The following is a 27,259-nucleotide window of genomic DNA, read 5'->3' on the forward strand; positions in this document are numbered from 1 at the left end:
ACAAGGTGAAAGCCTCTAGGAAGATAACATTACACCCAGGAAAGGTTACATCTTCTATGACAGGCAGAACAGTTGGCCACATTAAGTGCTTATACTCAGGATTACTGCCCAGAGCATCCTTCTAAAGGGGTGGCTTCATGTATGTGCAGTAAGGAAAGTCATATAGGTCCCCATGCTCAGAAGAGCCCCACGCTTGCTGTAACACTCTGCTGCTACCACTTTGGAATTCTGAATAAGCTTATATTTGAACTTGAGTTTTGTCAGTGAAGTCCGATGGGGCAATAGAACACGTAAGTGATCAGAGGAGATAGGCACAACACTGCATCTGTTGTTCATTGCCACCCCGGTCACATATATAGTTTTTGCCATGCCCCGTGAGGACAGAGTTCTGGGGGGCCCATGATGCATGGGAGTTGGCAAGATTCAAAGTCAGTATCAACTATGTGTGCTATGGAAGCTGCCACTGCCATTGACTGTATGTTGTATGCATGTATGTTGAGAAGGTGCAATAAAAATAATTGAGTTGGTTTGTGCAGTATTTCCACTGTTCTGGTGAGAATGAGATATGTATACATGCACGAACTACAAAATGTAAATCGTGTAATATTGGTGATTCCGCACGAGGGTCAAATGCTCTCGTATCTGCATTTAACATAAAGTACAACATAAAGATGGAGGGTAAACTTCATGCCAGTAGTTTACAATTTTAATTATGCTTTCTTTAGAATGACATTAAATAGCAAATAAAAGACATCATGACAAGTCAAGAGTAAGGCTGTGGAAGAAAGGAAAAAGCTTTGTATCTCAGTGCTTTGAATTTTTTTTTTAACATTTATTTATTTTTGAGACAGAGAGAGACAGAGCATGAACAGGGGAGGGGCAGAGAGAGAGGGAGACACAGAATCAGAAGCAGGCTCCAGGCTCTGAGCCATCAGCCCAGAGCCCGACGCAGGGCTCGAACTCACGGACCGTGAGATCATGACCTGAGCCGAAGTCGGACGCTCAACCGACCGAGTCACCCAGGCGCCCCTGTATCTTAGTGCTTTGAATAGTACTTTTCCCTCCTGCTTTTCTAAGGGGAACCACATTTTCATTAGGTCTTTAGCCCTGGCCCCTTGTGAGAACAGCAAACTGGGGCTTGCCCTAAGTGCAGGAGGTGGCAATCCCCAGCGTGCCCACATCTGAGCCTGCTGGCCCGCTCTGGGTGGCTGGGCTCAGGGGCAGAAGGAAGCACTAAGCATGTGGGTTGTGGCATTGCTGTTCCAACACTTCAGTGCTCTCCCCAGACTCCATCTCTGAATGCCTTTTCTGGGGGGTCCGGGACTGAATGAATTAGAGAAGAGTTATAAGTAAAGTGACAGAAGGAAGAGAGAGCTAGGGAATGTGTGGAGAATTCTTCTCCCCATGGGATTTGGTGATGGAGGCAGGCATGGCTGGCTTTCAGAGGCTCCGGGAGCAAGATACCTGGGCACATCAGTGAGGCTATTGGGTGCTCCATGGCTTGGCTGTCTCTGTAGTCACAGGTTCCTAACAATGCTTCTGGGGCTGGAAAGGCAGTCCCTGGTGAGCGTGGCCTCCTGGGACCATACAGCTGCTTGGAGGCTGAGGCCCAGCTGGAACTTGTCAGCGGCCTGGCAGGTGGAGCGCCCTGAAGCATTTTTCTTGCCTGGACACCGGCGGCTCTCTGACTTCAAAGCTGGAACACACTGACCCGGAACACAGTGACCTTGGCACAATTCCCTCCTATCTCCTCTCCTGCTCACCAAGCAGAGAGGAGGGAGCCTAGCTCCCTTGCACTGGCTCTTTCCTGCTTGGAGGCCAGGTTTTCCTTAGCTCCAGACCCTAGGAGAAAGGAGAGCCGGTGGCCACTGCCCCTCCAAGCGTCTGGGGAGCCAGACTGGATTCCACCAGACTTAGAATTTGGAATTTTGATGAATTGTGTGTCTGCCTGTGAGGTTTTCTCTCTCCAGGCACCAGCTCTGAGTGAGACCTGCTAATAGGAGTACCTGTCTCTGCTTTAGAAAAATTAAAGAGTGGAGCCACCTCCTACCTGCCATCCAGCCTCTCAAATGCCATCTGGTTATGGATGAGTCAAATTTGATCAGATTGAGCTGACAGTTATTAAGGGCTCATCGAACCTCAATCTCCTCATCTTTAAAATGGAGATCATAATAGAAACTTCCTAGGGTCAAAACGAAGATTGAAGCTAACGTGCGTAAAGTGCCTAACAGTGCCTGGCACAAGGCAGCAAGCAATCAAAATCAAAATAATAGCCGCTGGCACCATCATCAGAGTTATCATAATTGTCCTAGGCTGACTTGTCGTGCATTATCTCTCGTCGTCACTGATTACTCTGGGAAGTAGGTACTATTATTGACACATCCGCTTCTCAGCTGGGAAACAGGGTGGGGAGCTACAGAATCACCTTTCCACACTCACATTGCTAGTACGTATTGAGATGGGGTCATATATCCAGGTCTGTCCCACTCCATCTTGGGACTTTCTTTCTCTCTCTTTCTCTCTCCATCTGTATATGTGTGTGTATGTGTATACACACACACACACACACACATATATATATATATATATATATATATATATATATATATATATACATAATCTGTATATATTCCCCCTCCCCCTTGGCTTACCTCCATGAACAATGGAAGTAGAGTATGGTTTATGTTGTTAACGCCTGCAGAAGGCTTGTTTTCCTCATTATCATCATTATCATCAATAATAAACCTAGAGAGAGCTATCAACATTTGTATAGGACTTGGTAGTTTATAAGATACTTTCACTCACATTCTTTTTTTGGAATCTACAATCCTGCTTTTGTATATGAAAAGAAATATAGGAAGTCTTGAGACAATGACTTCGTGGGGATACTTTCTTCTGAGTTAAGGCCTTATTTACATATGCCAGGGAATGATTAGCTACTTCCTGGGCTATGTACTGATGTGACCTGCTTTAATCTCAACTCTGCCATTTATGGGCTATGTGACCTCAATCGTTCTGTATCTGTCTCTTCATCTATAAAATGGGGATAATTATAACACTATGAAGCAATGTATAAAAACGGCCACCCATAAGAGCTTGATCAGTAGTAGATATTATTAGGATGAGAAATACCCATGTTCTGCTCTTTTTTTGCAGAAGCAGCTGGGTAAAATTGGACTTAAAGGCTTTAAGTTAGAGAATACCAAGGAAACCAACGAGCACTTGGGGAATTAGGCAGAACTCCCAGTGTTCTAGGATAATCAGAAATGGCAGTGACCAAGGGTGGGGTTTTGGTTCAGGACTAAGGACAGTTCCAACTTGCTCCCTGCCCCCTCATTGGAGACACTCTGCTTGTAGGGTCTGCAGACACATCTTCCACCTCAGGACTTCGCTGGTCTGTACTTGCCACAATCTCCTAACCTCTCTGCATCTGCCCATGTCATTCTTCCCATCTGAAATGCTTCTCCTTCCTTTCTTATCACACAATATTTCTAACACAGCAAGAAGCATGGGGACTTTGTGCCTACCACTTCAATTTAACACATGTTGACATTTTGCCATCATTGATCATGATCTTTTGGTTTTTTAAAAAGGAAAGTTGGCAGAGGTCATTAAAGTTCCCTTGGTGTCCCTCCCCATCGTATATCTCTCCTTCCTGCCCAGAGGTGAGCACTGTTGTAAAGCTTGTGCGCAGCCTTCTGGATCTTCCTTTCTCTACCACCAGTTCCTGTCCAGTCACCCGAGCCCTCTACACTTTTTAAAAGCAGAGCCAAAGTCCCACTCCTCTAGCTCATGGTGATCCTTCTTGCAGAGTGCTGTTGTGCTCAATCTTAGAGGATTTTCTAGGATTTGTCATGTATCATCTTAAGCATTTATCAGCATGTGCTGAACAGCCCCTACTCTGAGGCAGTGATTTTCTGTTTGCTGGGGTTGAGAAAAGGAGATCCACATGGTCTCTGCCTCTGAGAGCCCTTGGAGCATGGCACATGGCCACAGTGTTCACATAGGACTTAGATCTCACATAAACCCTTGGGGCCTTGAGACCCAAGGCTGGAAGCAGCACCAGAATAAAAGGTGAGGTAGAAATACCCAGGGTATGTCTTGCCTTGAGTAGTGTTCTCTAAACATATCATCTGATTTAAAATTTCAAAACCCAGGGAAATGAGTGTTACAGCCTTCCCTTAATAGATGTAAAGTCAAGGCTTGAAGAACCATCAAACTAAGAAGCTCAGTTAAGAAACACAGCTCATATTTGAATTAGGGCTTCCTAAAGCCACTATCCATCTTTATCTGGTTCCTTGTTTGTTTGTTCATTCATTCATTCATTCATTCATTCATTCATTTATTATGAGGAAGAGAGGAGAGAGAGAGAGAGAGAGAGAGAGAGAGAGAGAGAGAGAGAGAGAGAGAATGCATGAGAGTAGGGGAGGGACAGAAAGAGAAGGAGCGAGAGAATCCCAAGCAGGCTCCAGCCCAGTGCAGGCCTCCATTTCACTACCATGAGATTAGGACCTGAGCTGAAATCAAGAGCTGGTTGCTTCATGGACTGAGCCACCCAGGTACCCTTCTGGTTCCCTCTTTAGACCATGAACGACTTGAGGCAGAAACTGAGCCTAACTCATCTTCTGTTCCCAGGTGCAGCACTATCATTTAGCAGGTATTTGATTTATGAAAGCGTATGTTGCCTTCCATGTCCAGGGTACCAAAGAAACAAGGACACGTAGGGCTCTGCCTTCGAGGAGCTTACCATCTAGATGAGAAGGCAGAGAAGTGGTGCCTAAATGCCCATCACACAGCATGAGATTCCTACCCTGAATGGGAGATGGAATTATATTTTCTGTACTAATCTTGCCTTTTAAAAACATCAGGACAAAGCACCGAAGACCCAACATGCATTCGGGAGGGACTTCTGCATTATGTAGCCAGGCCAACTCTCCTCTCCCCATGTCTGACATTCCTGGTTTCATCCCTGGCTTTTCCATTCATCCTCTGCTCTGTTACCCTTCCTACTCTGGGCTCAGACTTGCCACCTGGGTTCTCAGCTGTCTTATCTCCCTTTGGTGTCTCTTGTTGTCTTGATGAAAATCTTGATGAAAATGCTTCAACTTTGTGACAGCCCATTAGCTGAATCAGACCCTACTCCCTGGTTCTCCTTATTCCTTCCCTTCACTACCTCCAGAGGATGTGGCTTCAGATGTACACTACCCCCTAATGCCCCTTCCAGAATAAGTGTCTTCTCGAAAATAGAGTCTGGGGCAGGGGCTCTTAACCTCTGGGTGGCATGGATGACCTCGTCAAACTAGTGAAGCCCAGGACCACTCCTCCAAGGAAACTAGTTATATTGAGATGCAGTTACCAGTCAGGAGATCTATCTATCTATCCATTCATTATCTATCTATCTATCTATCTATCTGTCTATCTATCCATCCATCCATCCATCCATCCATTATCTATCTATCTATCTATCCATTATCTATCCATCCATCCATCCATCCATCCATTATCTATCTATCTATCCATTATCTATCTATCTATCTATCTATCTATCTATCCATCCATCCATTATCTATGTATCTATCCATCCATCCATCCACCCATCCATCGTCTATCTATCTATCTATCTATCTATCTATCTATCTATTTATCATCTATCTATCTCACTGTATTCATTATCTGTTGCTGAGCAATGAAGTTAACATATTAAAACAGCAAGATCTATTATCTCACAGCTTCTGTGGGTCAGGGATCTAAGCATGGCTTAGCTTGGGTTTTCTGGCTCAGGGTCTCTCCTGAGGCTGCAGTGTGGGTGTTGGCCAGGGTTGCAGTCTCTTAAGATTGTCTGGGATTGAAACTGCTTTCTAAGCTCACTCACACAGTTGTTGGCAGGATTTTGTTTTTCATGGGAGGTTGAACCGAGGACCTTAGTTCCTCACTGTTTGTTGGCCAGGGGCTACCCTTAATTCATCTCCATAGAGCAGCTCACACATGGCAACTGGCTTCATCGGAGTAAGTGAGAGGGAACACAAGCGAGACAGAAGTCACTATCTTCATAGTCTCATCTTGTATGTGATATCCTTCACTCTTGCCATACTCTATTCATTAGAAGCGGGTCACTAGGTTCAGCCCCCATTCACAGGAGGGGATTATCCAGGGTATGAATACCAGGAGGTGTGGTCAGTAAGGATCCTCTAGGGGCATGCGTACACAGGTATTGCAAGTGCTTATTGATGAAGGCATTAAGTAAGATCTAAGAGGTCCAATAACTAATGTAACTTTGAGGTAGACATAAGTACCTGCAAAGGCTGACACATGATATGAAATTATCTGTGATTCTTGCTGGTGATAAAAATCACAGATCTTATTAATATTGGGGCTTGTTGCCTACATTCACAGGGGATAAAGATGCTGAATTTCAGTTAGAGGTGAGGGAAAGTAAGTGCATTTTTTGCTGCATCCAAATACACAGACTCCCAGCAATCTGTCTTCTGATCCTTGTAAAGAGTCCATGGACTGAAGTTAAGATACCCTGCTCAAGAGGCAGAAGACAGACAGATGACGTATTGATTGACCACAGATGATGTGGACCACCTACTCGAAGTAATTGAGCCTCCTTGGAGCTAAAAGATGTTCCAAGAGGGTTTACAAGGTGACCAGAAGTTAGTGGGGGTCACTATGGGTCCAGGTTCTGGTTCTTAACCTTACATATTTGTAAAATAATTTTTTTGTATATATTCTAAGGTGATCAGGATTTAAAATTAGGCATATGAGCAAGATTCATAAGAGGCTAATGTATAATACATATTTTACTCAATCACTAGTTCATTTAACCACTCGCATGGTCTTCCATTCTTTCAGCACACATTGTTGAGCACAACACTTACTGACCGCTACTGTTGGCCAGGCACAGAGATATATATTAGGGCCCATGGTATCCAAGATGTAATTTATGACCAGGAGTTCATGGTTGTTCACAGTGGTCTTTGACTTTCCTTTCACACAGATGTATGTGTGACCTTGACTGTATGGAGAACCATTCTCTTTTCCAACTGTTCCTGCACTAGCCTACCTCCACACAGAAATTTCCACAGTCTCAGAAGAACTGGAGAGGAAGCTTCTTCCCTAACTCCTTCCCATGAAAGAATGGCTTTTCTGACCGGTGAGGCTGGGACCAGGGCCTCTACCTGGCACTGACATGCTATTTAATCTCTCTCTGTCTCTTTTTTTTAAAGTTTATTTATTTATTTTGAGGGAGAGAGAGAGTAGGGGATGGGCAGGGAGAGAGGAGAGACAGAGAGAGAGAGAATCCCAAGCAGGCTCTGCACTGTCAGAGCAGAGCTCGATGTGAGGCTTGAACTCATGAACCTTGAGACCACAACCCAAGCCAAACCTAAGAGTCAGACGCTTGACCAACTGAGCCACTCAGGCACCCAGTTCTCTCTAGAGTCACACATGTTCTCTCAGCTCATACCTTTGCTATAAGTCAGGCCGCTGGAGCAGACCTTATCCTGAGTCAGGGTAAAAGAGGGATAGGAGGGGTGAGGAAGAGAGCGAGGGAAGACAGAAGGAAGGCCTGAAGTTTCATGGCTGCAATGCAGTGAGTAAGCCCCTTGGAAGAAGAAGGAAAAGGAAGCATATTTTAGACTCAGTTCTAAGCCATGTTTTCTAACCCGTATTTATCACCATAATGCATATAGTCCATCCCTACCTAACTCCCAGGTCTGTGGCTCAGCTGGAGGGGAGAGGGGTGTAATTATCAGCAAACATTTTATCTCCTCCCGTGGCCATACCCAGGGTGACACACAGTTCACCATGCCCTAGCCACAGCTCATACGTATTTCTCCTATGCAAGAATGTCACTGCTTGTTTTTAATAGAGGTTTTACTTTTAAAGTTTATTTATTTTGAGAGAGAGAGAGAGAGAGAGAGAGAGAGAAAGCACACATGAACAGGGGAGGGGCAGAGAGAGAATAGAGCGAGAATCCCAAGCAGGCTCCATATTCTCAGTAAAGATCTGCCTGATGTGGGGCTCAATCCCACAAACCATGAGATCATGACCTGAGCCAAAATCAAGAGCCAGATACTCAACTGACTGAGCCCCCCAGACACCCCCAGAATGTTATTATTAAGGTCATAATTCATTTCAATAGGTCTTCATTCAACAAATATGTATTAGACACCTATGACGTGCCAAGCAATGATCAAGACACTAGAGAAGGCGGCAAGCATAAGACAGAGCGCCTGCTCTCCTGTTGCTTATATTCTGGAGGACAGAGACATGTAATAAAAAGTACACCAAGATATGGACAAGATCCTGGAAGTGCTTCATAAGTAGAAGGCAGAAGACTGGAGAGAGAATGACCAGGGATACTCATGTTTGACATGGTGGCCAGGGAAGGCCACTCTCTGTGAAGACAGCATTAGACTGAGACCTGCAGGGAGGAGCGGGGCAGGTGGTGTGTGGCTGGAGAACTCTTCAGGCAGAGAGAACTGTCTGGGCTCTTAGGCTTGGCGTGTCTGAAGAAAGAAAGAAATTTGTATATTTTTACCTGTGTTCAAAGAAATACACGTGTAATATAATCAGTTGTATGTACCAGCGGTATGAATGAATGCATATCTGCCAAAGTAAGAGTTCTTTCTGGGCATACGCCACACTTATTTTGTCCACTGCAATTTGGGAAAACTAATCACTCACCTGAGAACTTGGAGTGATTCTAGAGACTCAAATACCTACCAGCCTCTGTGCCCATCTTTCTAGAACAGGTCTGGATAATTCCGGTCTTGGTCTATTTATTCTAGACTCTACACACCCCTTCTCTATGTTGAATGATTTTATCTTCAGATGAATATACCTTAGACTTTTAAGCAATCCATTCATCTGGCTATTCCTTCATGCACTTTCATCCAAGGAGATTTCTGATTTCTTTAAAGCTCTAGGTCTTTCCTTTGTCTGTGGGAAATGCTCAACCCTCAAAGATCTCTGAAATATTATAAATATTCACCATTAGGCATTAAAATTCTCTCTGCTGGTTGTTGGTAAGTTTCTATCCAGGGAGCCAGGTGTGCTAGCATTTCTTCCTCTCTGTCCCTGCCTGTCACTGCCACTGGGTCAAACCACACTCCATCCAGTCGGCAGATCTTTCTGTCTCCCTCTCCTCTAGGTTTCCTTTGGCACCAAATGCAAATTGAAGAGCCCAGAAAGAGGACCTAAAGAGGGGGCTTCCTGGTGGGCATGAGTGAGTCACCAGCAGAATCACCGCTCCTTCTCCCCATGTGATGAGTCACGAGTGGCTGGTCACCCGGACAGAGAATGTGTCAGTCTCTCTCTTCCCTCTGCCCTCCACGTGGCCCCTCAGAGACATTTGACCCAACTCTATGAGAAACTTCAACCAATGAGGAGGGTAGGAAAGCCCTGCTTTCTAGAAGGTTGCGCTGCAGCTTAAATGTTGTGACAGAGACTCAAGATAGGTTTGTCCTCCTGGCCAGCAACCACCGAAGCCACGTCCTGGTGACTCAGGACCACTTCCTCCACAGATACAGATGCTCTATTTTTTCATCTGAATGTGGTCTCATCCTTATGGTGTCATTTCATTTGCCAGGAGCAACTCAGAACAAATGAGGGCTACTTCCTGCAAGGCCAAGAATAATAACAGCTTCTGTGAATTAGGTACCCACTCTCCGAAGCGCTTGGCGGCCGTGATCTTTTACTTCTTCCACTTTCTAACATCATGCTGTGCTCTAGACCATGAAGCCAACGCGCAGGGAGCTTCAACAATCTCCAGGTTCTCATGGTAGGAAAGGGGAAAGCGGAGGTTAGAAGCAAGTGGCCATATAATTCATCATCCAAATCAGGGTACTTTTGAGAGTAAAAGGGAGAGATTATTAGGACTTTTGCTAGGCAGCAGATGTAAGGCTCGAATGTTCCAGAAACTCAGAATATATGGATGCTTGGATTTTGAACCAGTCTTTTTGACTCCAAAACTCTGCTCTTCCCCCACTCATCCTAACGATCCCCAGGAAGGTAACAGGAGGGATTGGAGTCTAGCTACCCCACTCCCTTTGTCACCTTGTCACTCCCTGAATCTCCCCCCTCTCTTCCCATCCCGGGATATCGGGAGGAAGTCCAAACCTCTGTGCTTTGAAGAAGCCCTGTGGGTGATTCTGATGTGTTGCCAGGTGGAAGGCTCCTGAGTTCAATGCTGTGGTTTTGGGGAACACAAAGTCACCCTTGCTCACTCTTGTATCTTAGTAGCTGACGCATAGAGAGGCAGTAGGTGCTTAATAAATGTGCAGTGAATGAGTGAATCATCGAGTGAATGGAATTCTGTACAGAGACAAGCAGGGATGAGAGTCCCCGTGCGTCGGCGGGGATAGCCAGCCTAGAAAGAGAAATGAAAAAGAGGTAAACAGCAGGCGCATCTCCCAGGCGAGGCTTCAGTGTCACCTTTAACTCGGAGCCACCAAATGTTCCGAGCAGGAGACTGACAGTCTCCGCTTTGCATTTTGGAAAGAACACTCCCACAGTTGTTTTCTAGGTTCGGCCTGCGGGAAACTAGACACTGAAGGTATTTAAAACATGTTTCCAAAGGGCTACTGAGTGCCCAGCATGATATGACCTTTTACATATTTGAGAATTCTCCAAGCTGGGCACGCACCGCCCCTGTTCAGCGTCAACCTCGGGACACGCCCTCTCTGGCAACCAGTCACCCCCGTGGGGCATCTGGGAGTCACTCTTGCAGGGGAATCAGTGCTCCCAGCGTGTTCGCTAGCTTCCCCCCCAGTACCAGGAGCTCCTTCCTGTTGGAGGGCTTGGATACCGTGTGTCACAGCTCTTCAGCTGGGGAGAGGGTACCTGAGGGGATCGCAGACGCGGCTGTTAACTTTTCTCCAGAGCGGTGCTGTGGTTGTTATTTGCTCCACCAGGGCAGCCCAGGGGACCTTGCTGGTTGCAGCCCTGTGTCCTGGGGCTTCCCACAGAGCTTTGCCCTGTCTGGTCTGCAGGCCGCGAGGCTGGGTGAGATGAAAAGACATCGTTCACACTTAATGGTGACTGGAACGCTCTCTCTATAAAACCAGTTGATGTGGAGACCAATGCATAAGCACTTCACAGTCCAACGAGGGATGGCAGATCCCTGGTATTGACCCTTTAATTGGCTCCCCACCAGGGACAGACTTCTTCTGAGACAGTTCACAGACCTGGCGCGGGGGTGGCCAGGCCCAGCGCTCATGGGTTTGGGCCTCACCTCCTCTCTCTTGCTGAATTCTGACTCACGCCGAATTCTGACTCTCCCTTTCCACAAGTATTTACGCACCATGTCAGGCCTTTTCCCAGGCTGTTCACGGAGATATTGTAATTTAATCCTCAGGCTTTGTCAGCATTCACTGACAGTCTTCTGCTTGTGTCTGTTGGGCCAGAATGAGCTAAGCGCAACCCTAGCTATAAGGTGGGCTGGTGACTCCTGAGACGCGCTTCCCGGCTCCCCTGTTGGAGGCAGCAATGGGGAAGAGGGAGGGAAAGGGCGTTACAGTAGTCAGCTGGCATTGTTTGGTCCTCAGCTACCACTGTGGTCCCCATTATGCAGAGTGGGAAACTGAGTCACACGGAGAGAAGTAACTTGCTCAAGATCACTGAGTGAGATGGGACGGGGACCTGGTTAAAATCCCAGGCTGACAACGCCCAAGTCTATGCTGGTAATGACCAGTTCTCCTGTGGAGACCCTCCCAGGGAGAGGGAGAAGTAGGTGGTCCCGTGGTATGTGAAGAAACAGAACGTAAAAATGACGGTCACCTATCTCAGGGAGAGAATGGTACTGAGGACGGGTCCAGGACTGTGCCTGAAATGGACATATTGGAGGATCACCCAGAAATATAAATAATACTATCAAGTTTTTAGGGGATTTTGCCTGTTGGTTCCAATTCTAATAACAAACACGCATTATCATCTTCCTTTAAAATGAGATAATGGAGGCTCGCAGAGGTTATATGATTTGCCCAGAGTCCCAGCTGGACACAAACTGGGTCTGTGTGGCTTCAAAGTCCAAGCGATGATTGTGTTTTCTCCACACTGCCTTCTTCCAAGGAAAAGCCAGAACAGGAGGCACCGGCTGGCTTCTGTGAATCGCATGTTGTTGGAATTCCTGTCCTTCCTCGACCCAGATTTGTAAACAGAGGCGTCCGAAGCCAAAGTACACAGGGGCCGATGTGAAGAAGCAATCCAACCGGGAGAAAGTCACATGTGTCCCGGTGGTGCAAGGCCTGAAGCCTGTGTCCCCAAGGACTCCTGCTGAGTCCCCGTTGGGGCTGCCCCGGGCCTGGGGGTCTGCAGACGGCTGGAGCCTGGGCGGTCCGGCTGGAGGGCGCAGCCAGCGGACAGAGCTTCCTTTGCCTCTTCTGGGCTCTTCGCTGAGTCCTTTTAAAGGGAATTGGGAGCGGAGAATAAGAAAAGATATTTGTCAACTGGAACTTTAATAACAGCTGCCATTTACTCACTCATTCAAAACAACTGCTGGTGCCCCTGCCAGGTGACAGGTTCTGTCCTAAGCGCTGAGGAGGCAGCAGGGATTGAAGCAGAATCCCTTGCCCTCAAGGAGTTTACAGTGTAGTGAGACAGACAATTGGGAAGATGCATGTACATGTATAATGGGTGCTATACAAAGAAGGGGTGCCTAGTAAAGGGATAAAGACTAAAGAGGCCGGGGACACCTGTTTTTAGCAAGGAAGGTCAGAGAAGACTGGGCTCAGTGACACAGTGAGCAGAGGTCTGAACAAAGCAAAGCAGAAGTCCGGGCAGATAGCTGGGGCTTGGGTGGTCTTGGCCGAGAGGCAGCAAGTTCAAATGCCCTGGCGAAGGAGCGGGGTGCCTGTCTGGGGCGGGTGGAGAGCCTGATGAGTGGGGAGGGTCGGGAGACCAAAGCAGATCCTTGAACCCCACTCTGGACCTCCACAATCAGAATTCTGAGCCCTCCAGGTGTTTCTGATGCCCGCTAAAGTCTTGAAACCCAGTTCTAGGGCAGAGATGAGCAAACACTTTCTCTAAAGGCAGATAGTAAATATTTTAGGCTTTGCAGGTCAGATGGTCCTTGTTGCAAACACCCGCCTCTGCTGGGTAGTCTGCAAGCCGCCAGAGACGACACAGAAATGAGTGGGTGTTGTTGAGTTCCAGTAAAACTTATTTTATTTGTTTGCCAACGTCTGCTCTAGGAGACTGGTTTGGTCAGTTGTTGCTGTGTAACAAATCATCCTAATACTCAGTGACTTCAAATCACAACCGTGTTTCGCTGCTCTGATATCGGCAGCTTCACTGATTGAGTCTAGGCTTGTCAGAGGAACGTGGGGTGGGGAACACACACTCTGTCTCTAGGGAAAAGAACTGTAGTCTCATGGCAGAGGGCATGGATGAGGCCAAAAAGAGGGATGAAGAATTGGGACCAATAACTCCATTTGTGATGGGGATTAAGTAAAGCAACATCTGCCAAGTGCCCAGGAGTATCTAAGCATATGGTCAGTGCCTTGTAAATGCTGGCTACTGTTATCACGATTATTAGTGTTATTAATAATTATTCCTTCTTTGATACACATCAGGGCTGGCAATTGGATGAAGTGCATTCGTTGGGAAGGCTGTTATGGATATCCTCAGTGATGGGTGTTCCTTACCATTAGCATTTATGACAAGGGGTGTAGGGACTCGTCCGTGTGAGCAGCTTGTGCTTGGCAATGTAGTTTGCTCTCGGTGCTGGGAGGCTATTTGTTTAGAGAAGGCACTAAGCCTGGCTTGTCACTTCCTCATCAGGTGCTGCTCAAAAACAGATACGTCATTCCCAATAGCCCGGGCACAGTGGGAATTAAGAACTCACACTCTGGTTTGAAAGAAGAAATGGGTTGCTTGATTGGAGCTCAAATAACTGGGTGTTCTCAATGAACAAGAGTATGTTTGGGGCACATCTGAGGGGGAAGAGGCAAACGAGGAAGTAGCAAACTGGTCTTGGAGATTCACTCTATCAAGTAATGGCTAACGCGCAACGTGTCCTGGCTCAACACAACTTTGGTCCGACTCCTTCACCAGCAGCTCTCACTTGGTCTCTGCAGACTACGTGCACTGAGATCACTTGGGGGCCTTAGCAACACAGACACATCTATGGGGCCTAACCCTTAGTGATCCTGATTTGGGTGGGGAAGAGGGAACACTTTTGCTTTAAAAGCCTTCTGGTGCTCATGATGAGCAGTCCGGCGAGGGTGGCACTGGTCTCCCATTTGTGCATCACATGTATTTACACTGTTGCACAGAAGCCAGGGTTCCCACTCACACCTGATGGGAACTGGAGAGTTCTGGATTCTCAGCTCTTAAGGAGCAAAAGCTACGTCTTATTCATCCTCATAGCCCGGGCAAGGTCCTTGGAGAAGCGTGATGTTACGTCTAGCATTTACAGGGCTTTCGCTTTACAGGACAGGAGACAGAGGCCCAAGAAGGCTAAGTGACTCTCCCAGGGGTGTGCCAGTGCTGCGTCCCTGACTCTGTGCCCCCTGCCCCTCGGGGTCTGGCCCTTCCAAGCTTCTTCTTGGGAAGGGAACTCCCATGTATGAAACATCTCTAACATGTCAGGCCTTGTGCTAGGTGTTTTAAACATGTTATTTCATTTTCTTCTTTAAGAAATAAAACTTGTTAAATTAGCATTATTAGCTCCACTTTATAGACCAGAAAATCTGCTGAAAGTCACACAGCTAATGAGTGAAGGAAGTCGAGCCAAATCAAGGTTTATTTGGTGGACATAGCGATTGGAAGGGTGCAGGAGGAGGCTTATGGGGTCCTGACAGTGCTCTGATTCTTGATCTGGATACAGCTCACTTGGAAGAGGGGCTTCAGGGTCTTAAAATGCATCACTGTATGCTTGGGCTTAGTGCATTCCTCAACGACAAGGTGGGAAAACCAATCCAGGTATGTCTGGGTTGCAAACTCATGCCATTTTGTTATGTCCTGCTGCCTCCTACAATGGGAGCTCAGCTCCTGTCTAATCAACACATGGGGGTGTTTCCATGCGAAGACACAGAGTGTGTAAAAGCAGGGCCTCAGTTAAAAATCAGGTCCTTTTCTTCCTTGGCCAGTATTTTTTCTTCTACTTCAACTGCCTCTGTGGAGGTCCCAACAGGTGCCTAACCGTGACTTCCTGGGATTACTGTTACAGGGCGAATGTGTGCTCTCAGAGCTCCCTTTACACAAGACTGAGAAACTTCCCATACCATTGACACGTACATCCCTAGGCCCCCAATTCCGGCGTCTTCTTTAAATTAAAAAAACACCCAACAACCAGCTTTATCTACATATAACTGTCATATAATGAGCTTATTATATTTAAAGTATACAGTTAGATGGATTTATACTTGTGAGACACTGGGTATAGTGCCTGGCACATGACAGGTGTTCATTTCATGATGGCAGTTACTATCAGAACAGTGAGAATCATAACTGCCATCACACAGAGGTATTGGGAGGATCAATGGGAGGTGTCACAGAGCCTGGCCACCGAGCAGGCATTCAGTAAGTGGTCATGCCTCCCACGGCAACTTCACCAACCACCTGCTCCAACAAGAATGGGAGGTCTAGGATGACACTCAGAAGGTAGGACCCGGGAATGGTGCTCACAGATGGCAGGTGGGTCACTGAGTCATGGTGAGGAGCAGAGAAGGAAGAGATGAGTTGGTGCCCTGGGAGGGAGGCTGCTGGGCACTTGGTAGAGTAGGGTTTGGACAGAGGAGGTCAGGGCTTTGATGGGGATGAAGGGGGAAAATATTCTGAGATGTAGGGAGGACAAGTGTGTGCGTGCTGGTGCGTGTGAATGTGTGTGCATGTACGTGTAAAATAAAGCTCAATTCAGCATGTACTATGATGCTCTTGTGGTGTGTCCATCCTTGTGCTAGATGCCTGGAGGAAGGCAGAGGGAAGCATCATCAGTGGAGAACTGACACACAACCACACAGTCCCTTCTCAGCGCTCTGCATATGAGCATTTCCAAAGCACTTTGCCATTGTCTTGTTGCATCTTCCGGAGTCCCAAGGTTTGGTTATTAGCATCTCCATTTTTACATATAAGAAAATAGAGGTTTGGCGATACAAAAGGCAGGCTGAGTAATAATTTGGTGGCCAGGCAATATGAAGACCAGAGCTCAGGCAGGACAGGTGTTGGCTGCTGTGCCAGTCCAGCCCCCTTAATGAGGTCCAAAGAGGAGGGATGCCTCCTTCAAGGTCAGGATAGAGGCAGAGGGTGGACTGGAGCCCAGATCTCTTGACTCCGAGTACCCTGCTTTTTGGTCATCTCACCCATCATTCAAAACACGTCCAGGATGCTGCCTCATTTGGAAGCCTCCCCGACCCATCCATAGCCCAGAAAAGTTAAGCATTTCTGTTAACATTGAAGCATCCCCCAAGGTCGTATTGTTATTCTTATTACACTCTGTTCCCATGCATTTCCTTTTCCAACGAAGCAATGAGTGTAGGGACAGTCTTCTGTCAATGTGTCCCAATATCTTCCATGGTGCTCAGGAATTGGGGTGCTTAACAAATATTGTCTAGTGGATGATTCATTGAATTCATGAGTGAACAGACTAGGTCAGACAGATCTCATGGAAGGATAGGAATTTGGGTTTGGCTTTGAAGTACTGCTCAGAGTTAGAGGGGCAGAGAAGAGAGCAAGGATGTTCCCAATGGAGACTACTCGAGGAACAAAGACCTGAGGCCAGATGGGGATCCTCACGTCAGTGACCTAGAAGAAGGCCAGGCTGCGGTAGTTTCCACTTTAGGGAGCAGTTTGATACAAGGCTGAAGTTGGAAGCAGAAAGACACGATGTAGCCCCTGTGGGTCCCAGATTTCTCAGATGACACTGAACTCTTCCTCTTGCATTTGGGGCTGCTGCTCCTTAAGGCTTCCTCTTTGACCTGGAACTTGCCGTGCTGATTCATGCCTCAGTCACTGCCAGTCGGGATTTTTCTCCAAAGTACTATTCTAGAAACCCCCACTCCCCCCAAGGCAGACACTTCAGCTGTCATTAGATGCTTATTAAGGGAGTGAGTCAGGGTGGTGGCTTAAGACACAATTTCCATCCTGCTTCCATGCCCCCTTCCTCTCATACCCCTGCCATGCTATTTCAAGCACTCAAACTCACAAGCTTTGTGGGGAGTGGAAAGAACATGAGGTCTGAGCTTCCAGACTTCTTGACAAATCTGTTCTGCAGTTCATTTGCTAGGTGAACTTGGATAGAGTGCTTATACACTCTGGGCTTCCGTTTCCTCAACATAATGCGAGGCTGTTGTAAGGACTGAATGGGGTCAAGCATAAAGGGCTCTGCATAGGATTTGGGGTACAGCGGGTATGCAGGAAGTACCAACCATGCCTGTGGTTTGAGGCTCATATGCTCTGATTCTCCCCACTTCAGGATAGAGATGACAGAGCCATTTTGATGTGGGTCTCCAACAGGATCCTGGGAAATCATTCCCTCTTTCCTTCCTGGTTGCCAGGTATGGACCATCCCTGCGAAATTCCTTTCTGTGGTTCTCTGGGGTGGGAGGGACTCAGCTCAACTACTCTGGAAACAGGAACCATTCACAGCTTCCTGGTCAGCTGCCAGACCCCATACCACAAGCCCACAAGAGCTGGTTTCTGCTTGGTGGATTTCACTGAGATGTCTGTCCTGACACAGAGACTCGGGTCTTTCTTCGTATCAACTCTGTGCTGACATGAACAGGCACCACAGCAAGGACCTTTTACCCGAATGCCCTACTCAGAGTTGATGAAGCTGTTTGTGGAATTTGCTCGTTTCCTGACATCTAGATGGGCTGTTGGCCTCTGCTGAAGGACTCATCCATCTAGCAGCCCTTGACTCTTGTGCGAAGTTCCTACTCTCCCTTCTTTCCCCCCCAGGTCCTCATTCTAGCAGTCCCCTTAGGCACAACCATGCACTAGCATTTTCCTGCCTCTTGTACATCCAGCTCGCTCCCAGCAACACTTAGAGTCTGTTCTCCTTTTGCCATACCCTGTGCCCACAGCACTCGAAGGTGTCCTGTTTGGACCTCATCAGCCCAGCGATTCTCTGTTAGACTTGAACTTCCTGTTGTTAAGAGTTAATGGCATACATATGCCATCCTTCTTCCTAGGCAAAAAGAACCACTCTCACTCCCAAAAAATTAGCTCTAAGGGAGGGAGCTGAGGCACTGAAGTGAGAGTCATAAAACCACTCATGGGTTTTGTAATCTTGGGCAAATCACTTCACTTCTTTGAGCCACAAGCATCCATATTTGAAAGGGTGGGACTGATGCTAATTGCCTCGTGTCCCTCCTCCCTCCACTCCCCATTCACTGTGAGAATCAAATGAGATAATGTCTGTGAAAGTGCTCTGTAAACCAGAAGCTATTATTATGAGGAGCCGACCCATTATTATTAAGAACTGGTTTTCCTGGTCCTCCCAGCTCTCCCTCCCTCTTCATTCCCTGCACTGGCTTAAGGCTGAAGCTGTGCAGAGGGATACCTTTGGGACCAGAAATTAGAAAAATTCTGCTCTGCTTACCAAGAGAGTCTTCTGGATTGCTATGACTTGAGCTTGTGGAATCAAAGAAGAAGGATACAGGGTTCTGACACCAGAATCTTTCTTGGCTTGGCTTTTCAATTTTCTTTCTTTCTTTCTTTCTTTCTTTCTTTCTTTCTTTCTTTCTTTCTTTCTTTCTTTCTTTCTTCTTTCTTTTTCTTTTTGTGGGCCTCATGCCCAGTGCAGGGGGGCTCCAACTCATGACCAAGATATCAAGACCTGAGCTGAGATCAAGCATTTGACACTTAACGACTAACCCATGCAGGCACCCCTTGGCTTGGCTTTTTAATATCTTAGGGGCAGCTACCATGTCAAGCTCCACCCAGTATCTGGAAAGAGAACCCAATTCATCCGGGTGTCCTGGGGCTGCTTCCAGTGTGGGTGGACTTGGCAGGTGTGGCTCCTGATTTTTGTGGCTCTGTCCACTCTCTGTGTCCCATTGCCATTCTCTTGTTGGGGCTACCACCGTGTCCCAGAGGCCTCCGCCTCCAGGCTTGCTCCCCCTTAGTCCACTCATGTGCCCAGCGACCTCTCTGAATGCCAATGTCTTCATATTACTTGTTGGCTTAAACCCTGCACTGTGGGTCCACATAGCCCTCAAGGTAAAGTCCCATTGTTCTACCAGGGCTCCTGCTGAATTTTCTGGACTCACCATGACCTCTCACCCCCTCCTTCTTAACTCCTAAGTAATTCTGCTCACCCAGGACCTTGTTCTCTGTTACCACCTCCTCTTTCTGTAGGGCTCAGCTTTCTGTAGATGCCACCAGTTTATGAAGCTTTCCCTGACTCCCCTGTAAGGTGCTCCCATCACATCTTGCTTTTCTCCTCTGTTATGGACTTTTCACCCTTAATTATCATCATGTATTAGGATCTGTCTCCTCCCAGAAGCTGGAAGCTCCGTTAGGCCAGCCGCCACCACGTTCTTGCTCAATCATAGCCATGGCACCTAGTCTAGGGCCCAGCAATGAATGAATGGGTGAATGGAGTGTGTGAGTCAGTCAGTGTTCCACACTTTGTCTCTGGGAGCTGGGGTGCCCCAAGGTCTTGGGTAAACTTCGGTGGGCTCATTTTAGAGAAGAACTAATATGTTCTGAAGCAAAGTCTGAAAACTTTGATGTGTTTCTTCTAGACCTTTCTTTCAGCAGGTGCTCACCATTTATTGAGCACAATCTGTGCTGGGCTCTGTGCTGAGCATTTTACAGGAGTTGGTTCCTTTGATGTTCATGAGCATGCTCAGAAGTGGATGCAGTTATTATCCTGCCTGTGGTTCGGAGTGGTTGAGTCACTAGCCCAAGGTCACACAGCCAGCAGGTGAAAGAATATTCTTGAGCCCAAGTCTGGTTTCCTCTAAACTCATGCTTTTCATTACTATACCTGGATGTAAGGGTTTTGTTATCCGAAAGACCTGGGTCTCAATTTCCAGAACTTACCAGCTGTGTGAACTGAGGTAAGTTAGTGTATCTCTTTGGACCCTATCCCTTAGTAGTGTTCTGTGAATTAAATGAGGTGATGTTTGTAAAGTGCTTGCTTTTCAGTAGGCTCCCACGTTGAGCTTCCTACCTGGTGGGGAACTTAACCATTTCTTGAGGCAGGTTAATTAACACATCCTTTGACAGTTGAGTCCGTGGGAAAGTACTTTTGCACATTCGGCAGAAGTCTGCCGTCCTTCGGTCATACCAGCTCAGGACCGTTGGAGGCAGTTCTGTTCCTATGCTACAGGCTTCTCCCCAGCCACTGAGGGCATCTGTCCTGTCCCTATTCCTGCTTCTAGAGCCTCGCTTCTCTGGGGAGGACAATTTCAGTCAGTCCCTCCACACCTTTCTCATGGAACAAGGCTTGAAGTCTCATTATTCACCCAACTGCTAGTCTAGAACAAGACCCATTGCTTCTGCACCTCCTTAGGTAAAGGCTGAGACAAAGACACTGCAGTGAGGATACTTCCGACAGCATTGATTGCGTTTGTGAGAAATTTGGAGAAGAGGATTAAGAGGTTCAAACTTCCAGTTACAAAATAAATAAGTCATGAAAAGTATAACATACAGAGTATAGTCAGTAATATTGTAATAACATTGTAGGGTGACAATGAGAGGACCATATAACATACAGAGTTGCCCCATCGCTATGTTGCACACCTGAAACTAATATAACATTGTATGTCAGCTCTACCTCAATAATAAAAAAAGTTAAAAACATCTTAATGTAACCACTTAAATATTCAACGATAGGGGATTAAATGGTAGGGATACAGCATGTCCGTAGTCCATATGAACAAACACTAAGTGGCCACAAAGAACAGCTAGAGGAACAAACGTTTATTGATGCAGGAAAGTGGTTACGGTGTCTGGACAAATGTAAAAAGTAAATGTAGAATGCAGTGCACGATCCCCAATTTTGAACAACAGTATTCATCTCTGTATGAAAGAAAATCTGAAAGTATTTAAAAGGGTAAAAGTGCTTATCTCTGGGTCATGAGGTTATGGGGGATTTTCTTCTTGTTCTAAATTTTCTATTGAGGGAGGAAGTATAGCTTAGTGGTTATGAAAATGGACTTCAGAATCAGGCCAACCTGGCGTTGGTCTATTTTCTGCCACTTGAGAGCTTTGTCACCTTGGTTTCATAATTTGTAAAGTAAGGAGACTAACAGTGCCTCGTCTTATTGTTGCTGAGGACATGATGAGACTGGTTTTATTTCTGGAATGTTTAATGGGTGCCAGCACTCTGCTAAGCAATTGACTTGCATATTTTCTATCATGATCTCCGCTCTACAAAGGAGGGAACTATGTCCAGGGAGATGAGGAACCTGTCTTCGGTCCTACATGACAGGGGGCGATGACTTTCCCCATTCTCAGCACCTGAACCCCTTCAAGGGTGCTGAAGTTCAAATCTGTCCTGCCATCCACATCTCCCTGCTGACTCATTCTGGACCCACTCTGACTAAAATCCCCAGACATTTTCATACTGGTCGTGTCTCCATCCTCTACTTGTGCTTTATTGCTCTCTCTCTTTTTTGTTTTTGGACTTGAGTGAACTTATTATGGAGCTGACAGGTGGATGAGAAGCCTGAGCATTCAAATCAAACCATTAACTATGAGGAAGTCCAAGAATAAGCCTTGTAATTTGGTAGTGAGAAGTTGCTGATCGCACCTACACACACTGGAGAGCCCAAGGGGGAGTAAAATGCATGAGCTTTGCATTTTCCTTTTCAACTCAGCCGGAAAGAGCAACCTCTCCTGATGTGAGAGTGTAAGTGGAGAGGCCAGGACGGGTCTAGGGAGCTGTCATTGGCAGAGCTCCCCGGACACAGTGGTCATTGGAACTGAGTGTGCGACACACCTTTAAAAGCAGGAGCTTGGGTGCCTGGCAGATTTGAGTTGTGACTCCTGCTTTGTCACTCATGGGCTGTGTGGCCCTGAGCACGTGATTCAGCCCTCTGAACTTCATTTTCTCATCCTCAAAATGCAGCCAGTGGTGCTTATTTTGTGGACGTTGCAAGAGGATCAATGGGAGATCATGCAAGTGACAGGCTCCACTGGTTCTGCGACCAATTTTAGTGGTGGTACCTCTTCTCTGGAAACCTTCCGTTCCCCACTGACTCATCAGTAAATGTGGAAGGATGGGAGAATCTGAGTCCCCAGAGGCTCCATGGTTGGAGCGGGGAAATCACACAGCACAGCGTCTTAGTGTTGCTGAGGAAGAAAGAGAGCTCTTGAGGCCAGAGTGGTCCAAATACACCCTTTATCCTCATTTTGACACACTTATTTTATCTTTTAAATCCTATAATCAATGTGTGTTTGTGGTGAAAAAAAAAAGAATCAAACTATTCAGAAGCATATAGAGAACATAGTAAACATTCCTTTTAATTGCCGTGCAATCCCGTTCACGTCTCCAGAGATGACCACTGTGAAAAGTGTGTGTGCACCTTTCTCGATGTTTTTATTTTATTTTATTTTTACTAGAGATCTGAAACATACTCAAACACAGACTTCCTCGCCAATGCTACGAATGTTTTGTGACTTGAATGTTCATGAAGCTTTCGTGAGGAAAATAAAAGGTTGGCTCAGGAGGACAGAAGGATGGGCTCCTCCATGTTTGTTGTTTCCCTCTAGCTTTGCTGCCCAGGGTGGATGTTGAGGAGCCTACATGCTTAATTGGTTTGGAAATGGCTGGGGAGCCTCTTGACCCTTCTGTAGTTCCACATGGCCCAAGCTTCTAGCTGCAGATCTTGGGCTGCTGCTTTGGAGGACCAACCATCTCCTGAAGGACTCGGTCCCTTTGGCCAGAATGATCCTTCCTCTTCCAAGAGGAAACAAGACAGGCCTAGGCGGAAATATGTGTCTGGATGACCAATTGCATGAGTCAAAGGTACTTGTGGAGATGACCAACATTATTTTAGCACATATGCCATCCCCAGAGGAGGAAGGACAGCTGCTTCCGCTTTTCTTGTTTTCTTTTGAGAGGAGATGAAAGTCCTTCAGAGATGGTACTGGACCCCACACGGTGAAATGGCTTCTATTTAGGGGGTAACGTTGGTACCCATGCTCTTTATGGCTGCTCAGTTTTATACACCGTTCTTAATTGGGGTCAGTCGAAACACTCTTGGGAATGTTGGAGTACAACAAAGGTTACATGGATTCCCGTTTTATAGCTTCTTCCCCAGCCCCACTCTCCCAAGCCATTTGCTGTGCAATGTGCTTGTCACTAAAGGCAGGGCACCAAGCCTTAGACTTGGTGGGCACCTCGCTGCTACTGCTACACTGATTTGCTCCCACTGTCTGTATTCTGATGACCTTAAATGTATTCATTTGCTCATCAGTCAAAATGTTTTCAGGTGATACTACTTGCTAGGCTCTGTGCTAGGTACTGTACGTCGTGTGGGCACAAAAGAGGAAGTGACCAGTTGTCTGTAGACCTGCGGCAGGGCCAGGCTTTCAGCACGGTAGGTATTTGAAGAGATTTTCAAGTGAGGGATAGAATGTACCAGGCAAATGTGGTAGAAGGGCATTTCATGGAAGGGAAGCAGTGTTGACCAACATGGGTGATACGGGACCAGGGGGCAAGTTTGTTGGGGGTGAAAGTCATGGCCCAGATGAACTGACCAGTACAAGTTGTCTTCCATAGACAAAAATCCCAAACATCTTTAGAGAAGGATCTCTTTTCACTCTGTCAAACTTGAGTTGCTTTGAGCGCTGATTGACTCAGCAACGATTTACTCAACAGCTACTATTTGCTTTGCACTGTGCTGCATGCTAGGGATGTAATGCTGACAATTTTCTTTTGGCAATTTTCCCAAAGGCCCAGTAAACAGTGTTAAAGTTTAACTTGGAAGTGATCGTTACTATCTTCAACCCATGACAAAGCATCTTTCTACTTCAGGGGCATCTACGGTGAGGCTGGCATTATTCTTTAAGCTCTGGACAGTGCAAGGGAGAATTTGACACACTTCTTTCACTGTCTTCTCGGAATACTAATCTAGATATGAACGTGACTCATTGTTTTATCTATTGACAATATGTCAGTGTGACCACACCCTGTCTTGTGATGGATAGCTTATGAATGCCTTTATAGAAGTCATAATCGTGGCTTTGAATGCCACCACTTGAAAGCTGTCAGCCCTTTTGTGCCATGAGGAGACAAGAAGTTTTATCAGACTGCTGGAGAAGAACAAGGTGGTCGATGTCCAAACTGTTACATTCTGATGCCTCCGTAAATAAGACGCCTGTGTCACAGTCAGCCCTCAATCAGAACAGCAATGAGATCTGCCCTGACGTCAGTGTCTCGCCCTTAACCCCCTCCCACCTCACGTCCTCCTCCCTAGCTCCAGAGATTAAAAGGCAATAAGCTGAATTCTGAACACCCTACCTTTAGTCTCACTCACCTCGGCTGAGTGGTCTCTCACCCACCTGTCAGTCTTCCAAAAAGACACACTTGCCCTCATTCTAGAATCTTCTTTGAATAGCCCTTTCACTTGTCACTTCAAGTGTCTTCTTGGTCGACAAAACTGCAAACCCGGACGGGCAATCAGGAATTAAGGGCAATGGTGGTTTGGGATTATTTCAGCTAATTGCTGTCCTATGTGAGAGATTGCATCATCTGTGACAGCTGGCCTGAGTAATCATCGCTTTCAGCAGCAAGTTTTCCCCTTTGGTGCAGGAGGGACTTTCAAGACTATTTTGACCAGTGTATCCTACAGAGCAGTAAATCTGAAAAGGGATTGCAGATAATTTGTTGTGTTTTTTGGTGAGAATTAAATAGGAAAAAGCCACCAAATTTCTAGTTTACAGTAAATGTTTGGTTTAGTTTAGGTGTTTTTATTTTCTAGAACCTGTGTATCCCTGATCCTCACACACAGTGTTCGGCACTCAACTCCATTATTCTCCACTGTTGATGGCACATCCCCTGTGATGCCTTTCTTTTTTCTCTCCTGAATTTGGAGGTAGAGAGGGAGTGACATGATTTGTATATGGTAACTCAGAACGCTGCACCAACCATTAGTTCTTTGCTGGCTGGGACACCGAGCTTTGGAGCATGCTGTGAGGTCTAAGTGGGCTTTCTGGGTATGCTGGGTTATGTCTTCATTTATACTAGAGTGGCAAGGATTGCTACCTTGAGTAAGTCAAGTGGGAGGAGTCTCTGGGCAGGGGACAGAATAGGGAATCAGATGTCCATGTATATGTCTCTTAGAGTTCTTTGGAAATACCGTGATTATAGCAGGTTCCCCCCTCCCCCCCGCCTTAAACTGCCAAGTACAAACCCAGAAAAGGAGGAAGTTAATTCACATTCTTGCTTTCTTCTACAGGCAAAAAAAAAAAAAAAAAAAAAAAAAAAAATCACCAGCCTTTTCCCAAGGGCTCATTTTCCATCTCTGCTTGGCTCATCAGAGTATATTGTGAGCCAGTACAAAGACCTTGAGGGAGGAATGCTGTCCAGAGCTCACCTTTTTTTATCCCCACCTTCCTTTATGTGAAATTGGGCCACCTCCCTGCTAACCCCAGCCTGGGCTCTGCCTCTGCTCCCATGACAGATATGTTTCGAGTAGATGCAGCATGCTGGGCCACACAGGGAAGCTGCAGGGGGTGTCCAAGTTCACATGTCCTGCATTCCAGGCGAATGTTTTTGACATTGAGCAATGGAATGACTCTGCCAGGTTTAGGTCTGTCCGATTGGAATGCAACCGAAAAGGAAAGTCCCGGAGTGATTCAAATCCTCACCTCCCCACAACCCCTGCTTGTTTTTTTTTTTTTTTTTTTTTATTCTTTTTTAATTCTCCAATGACGAACTCAGCCCAGCACTCCTACTGACCCTCAGCACTTGTTGGTGCTGATAAGTGCAACTTCCCAACAGATAGGACTACAAATCATAATATTTCGTTGAGTCATGTGTACGCCGAGGCTCTTTCCCAAACATTGCATCAGACTCATAATGGGCAGCTCCCAGGACTCTGCTGGATGACACTGAATGTCCAGGAAAAGCTCAGTCCATTTCTCGAAAAAATGTACTCTCACTCTCTCCATCTGCCTGGTTGTAATATCCTGTTCTTGAGAAAGCTGAACCCCTGGAGGGAGCAAAGGCACAACCGGTTTTGCAGATAAGTTTGAAAAATAGGACTATTGGCCTTTCCCACCCACTCTGGTCTCTTAGCAACAGGACAGCTGATGGGATCCACTAGGGAAAAAAACACAGAACATGTGGGGGAGCCTGTCTGAATTCTTGCCTGCAGTCTGATTTATTTAAACCTTCCTGCATTCTTAGGAATGAAGACCCAGGAGTCACGTCATGGGAGCATTCTCCTGCCCTTCTTGTGACCTCTGTGAATGAGCAGATAGGGGAAAATCTCAGATTGAGGTGGACATTCTTCCTCTGTAGGAATCTGCCTTATCTGAGACAGCCATTTCCTTCGATCTGGGGAGTAACCGTTTGAAAACTTGGGAACATTTATAGAGAGAGCTGGGGTGAGGTGGAAAGAACATAGGACTGGGTGTCTGAGTCCCTTGGTTCTAATGGAGACTGTCTTCCCTTCCCTGTGGGACCCCAGGCATGAAACCCCTGGTGCATTCACCTCCACCCCGTTTGGCTTTCTCATCTGCAAAGAAGGGAGCTGAATTAAATGTTCTCTAAGGTATCTTTCAGCACTGAGTCGATGGTGTGTGTGTGTGTGTGTGTGTGTGTGTGTGTGTGTGTGTGTGCGCTTGTGTGTTGTGTCTGTGTGCATTCACAGAAAATTTATATTATGTCATGCATCCATCTGATTCTCTCTCTTGAACTTTTGAGTCATTCAGTCATAGAACACGAATTTTGAGGCCAGGACTGTGTTCTTAACTGCTCTCCTTTACTATTGGGATGTGTACACAGAGATGCTCTGTGGTTGGTATTCTATGTCACATCTGGCGATCTTTATGCCTACATCTATTAATCTATGGGTATAGAATTGGGGAGATGCAGAGTACTAAGGCTTTAATACTCAGCGAGATCTGGGTTCACATTCTTTCTCTGCCTCTTACTAGTTATGTGGCATCAGGATTCTCAACCGTGAAGTGGAAATAATGAAGGCTATGTGATCAGGTTGCTCTGAGAATTAGGCAAAATGATGTGTGTAAGACAGCTGACAGTCTAAAACCCCTGCTACATAGTAAGTGCTCAATGAAAAGGGGAGCAGAGTCGAGATATGGATTGATGATAGGTTCTCTGATGAGAGGG

General features: G+C 46.5%; 1 long non-coding RNA gene across 30 annotated transcripts in view; it reads left to right on the forward strand.

Moving 5' to 3' along the window:
- LOC109273131 (uncharacterized) overlaps positions 1-27,259 on the forward strand; it is a 133,497-nt gene that overhangs the window by 57,359 nt on the left and 48,879 nt on the right. Inside the window, exons 11-12 of one of the 30 annotated variants that reach the window (XR_008420021.1) lie at positions 19,711-22,616; positions 23,394-23,501. The exons of 28 other annotated variants lie outside the window; for them this stretch is intronic. This is a non-coding gene — a long non-coding RNA (uncharacterized LOC109273131). The remainder of the gene's footprint in view (positions 1-19,710; positions 22,617-23,393; positions 23,502-27,259) is intronic. One more of the 30 variants, XR_008420020.1, reaches the window with a different exon arrangement.

The sequence above is a fragment of the Panthera pardus genome, unplaced genomic scaffold (assembly GCF_024362965.1).
Source record: "Panthera pardus isolate Hobbes unplaced genomic scaffold, ASM2436296v1 HiC_scaffold_7, whole genome shotgun sequence".
Lineage (NCBI taxonomy): Eukaryota > Metazoa > Chordata > Mammalia > Carnivora > Felidae > Panthera > Panthera pardus.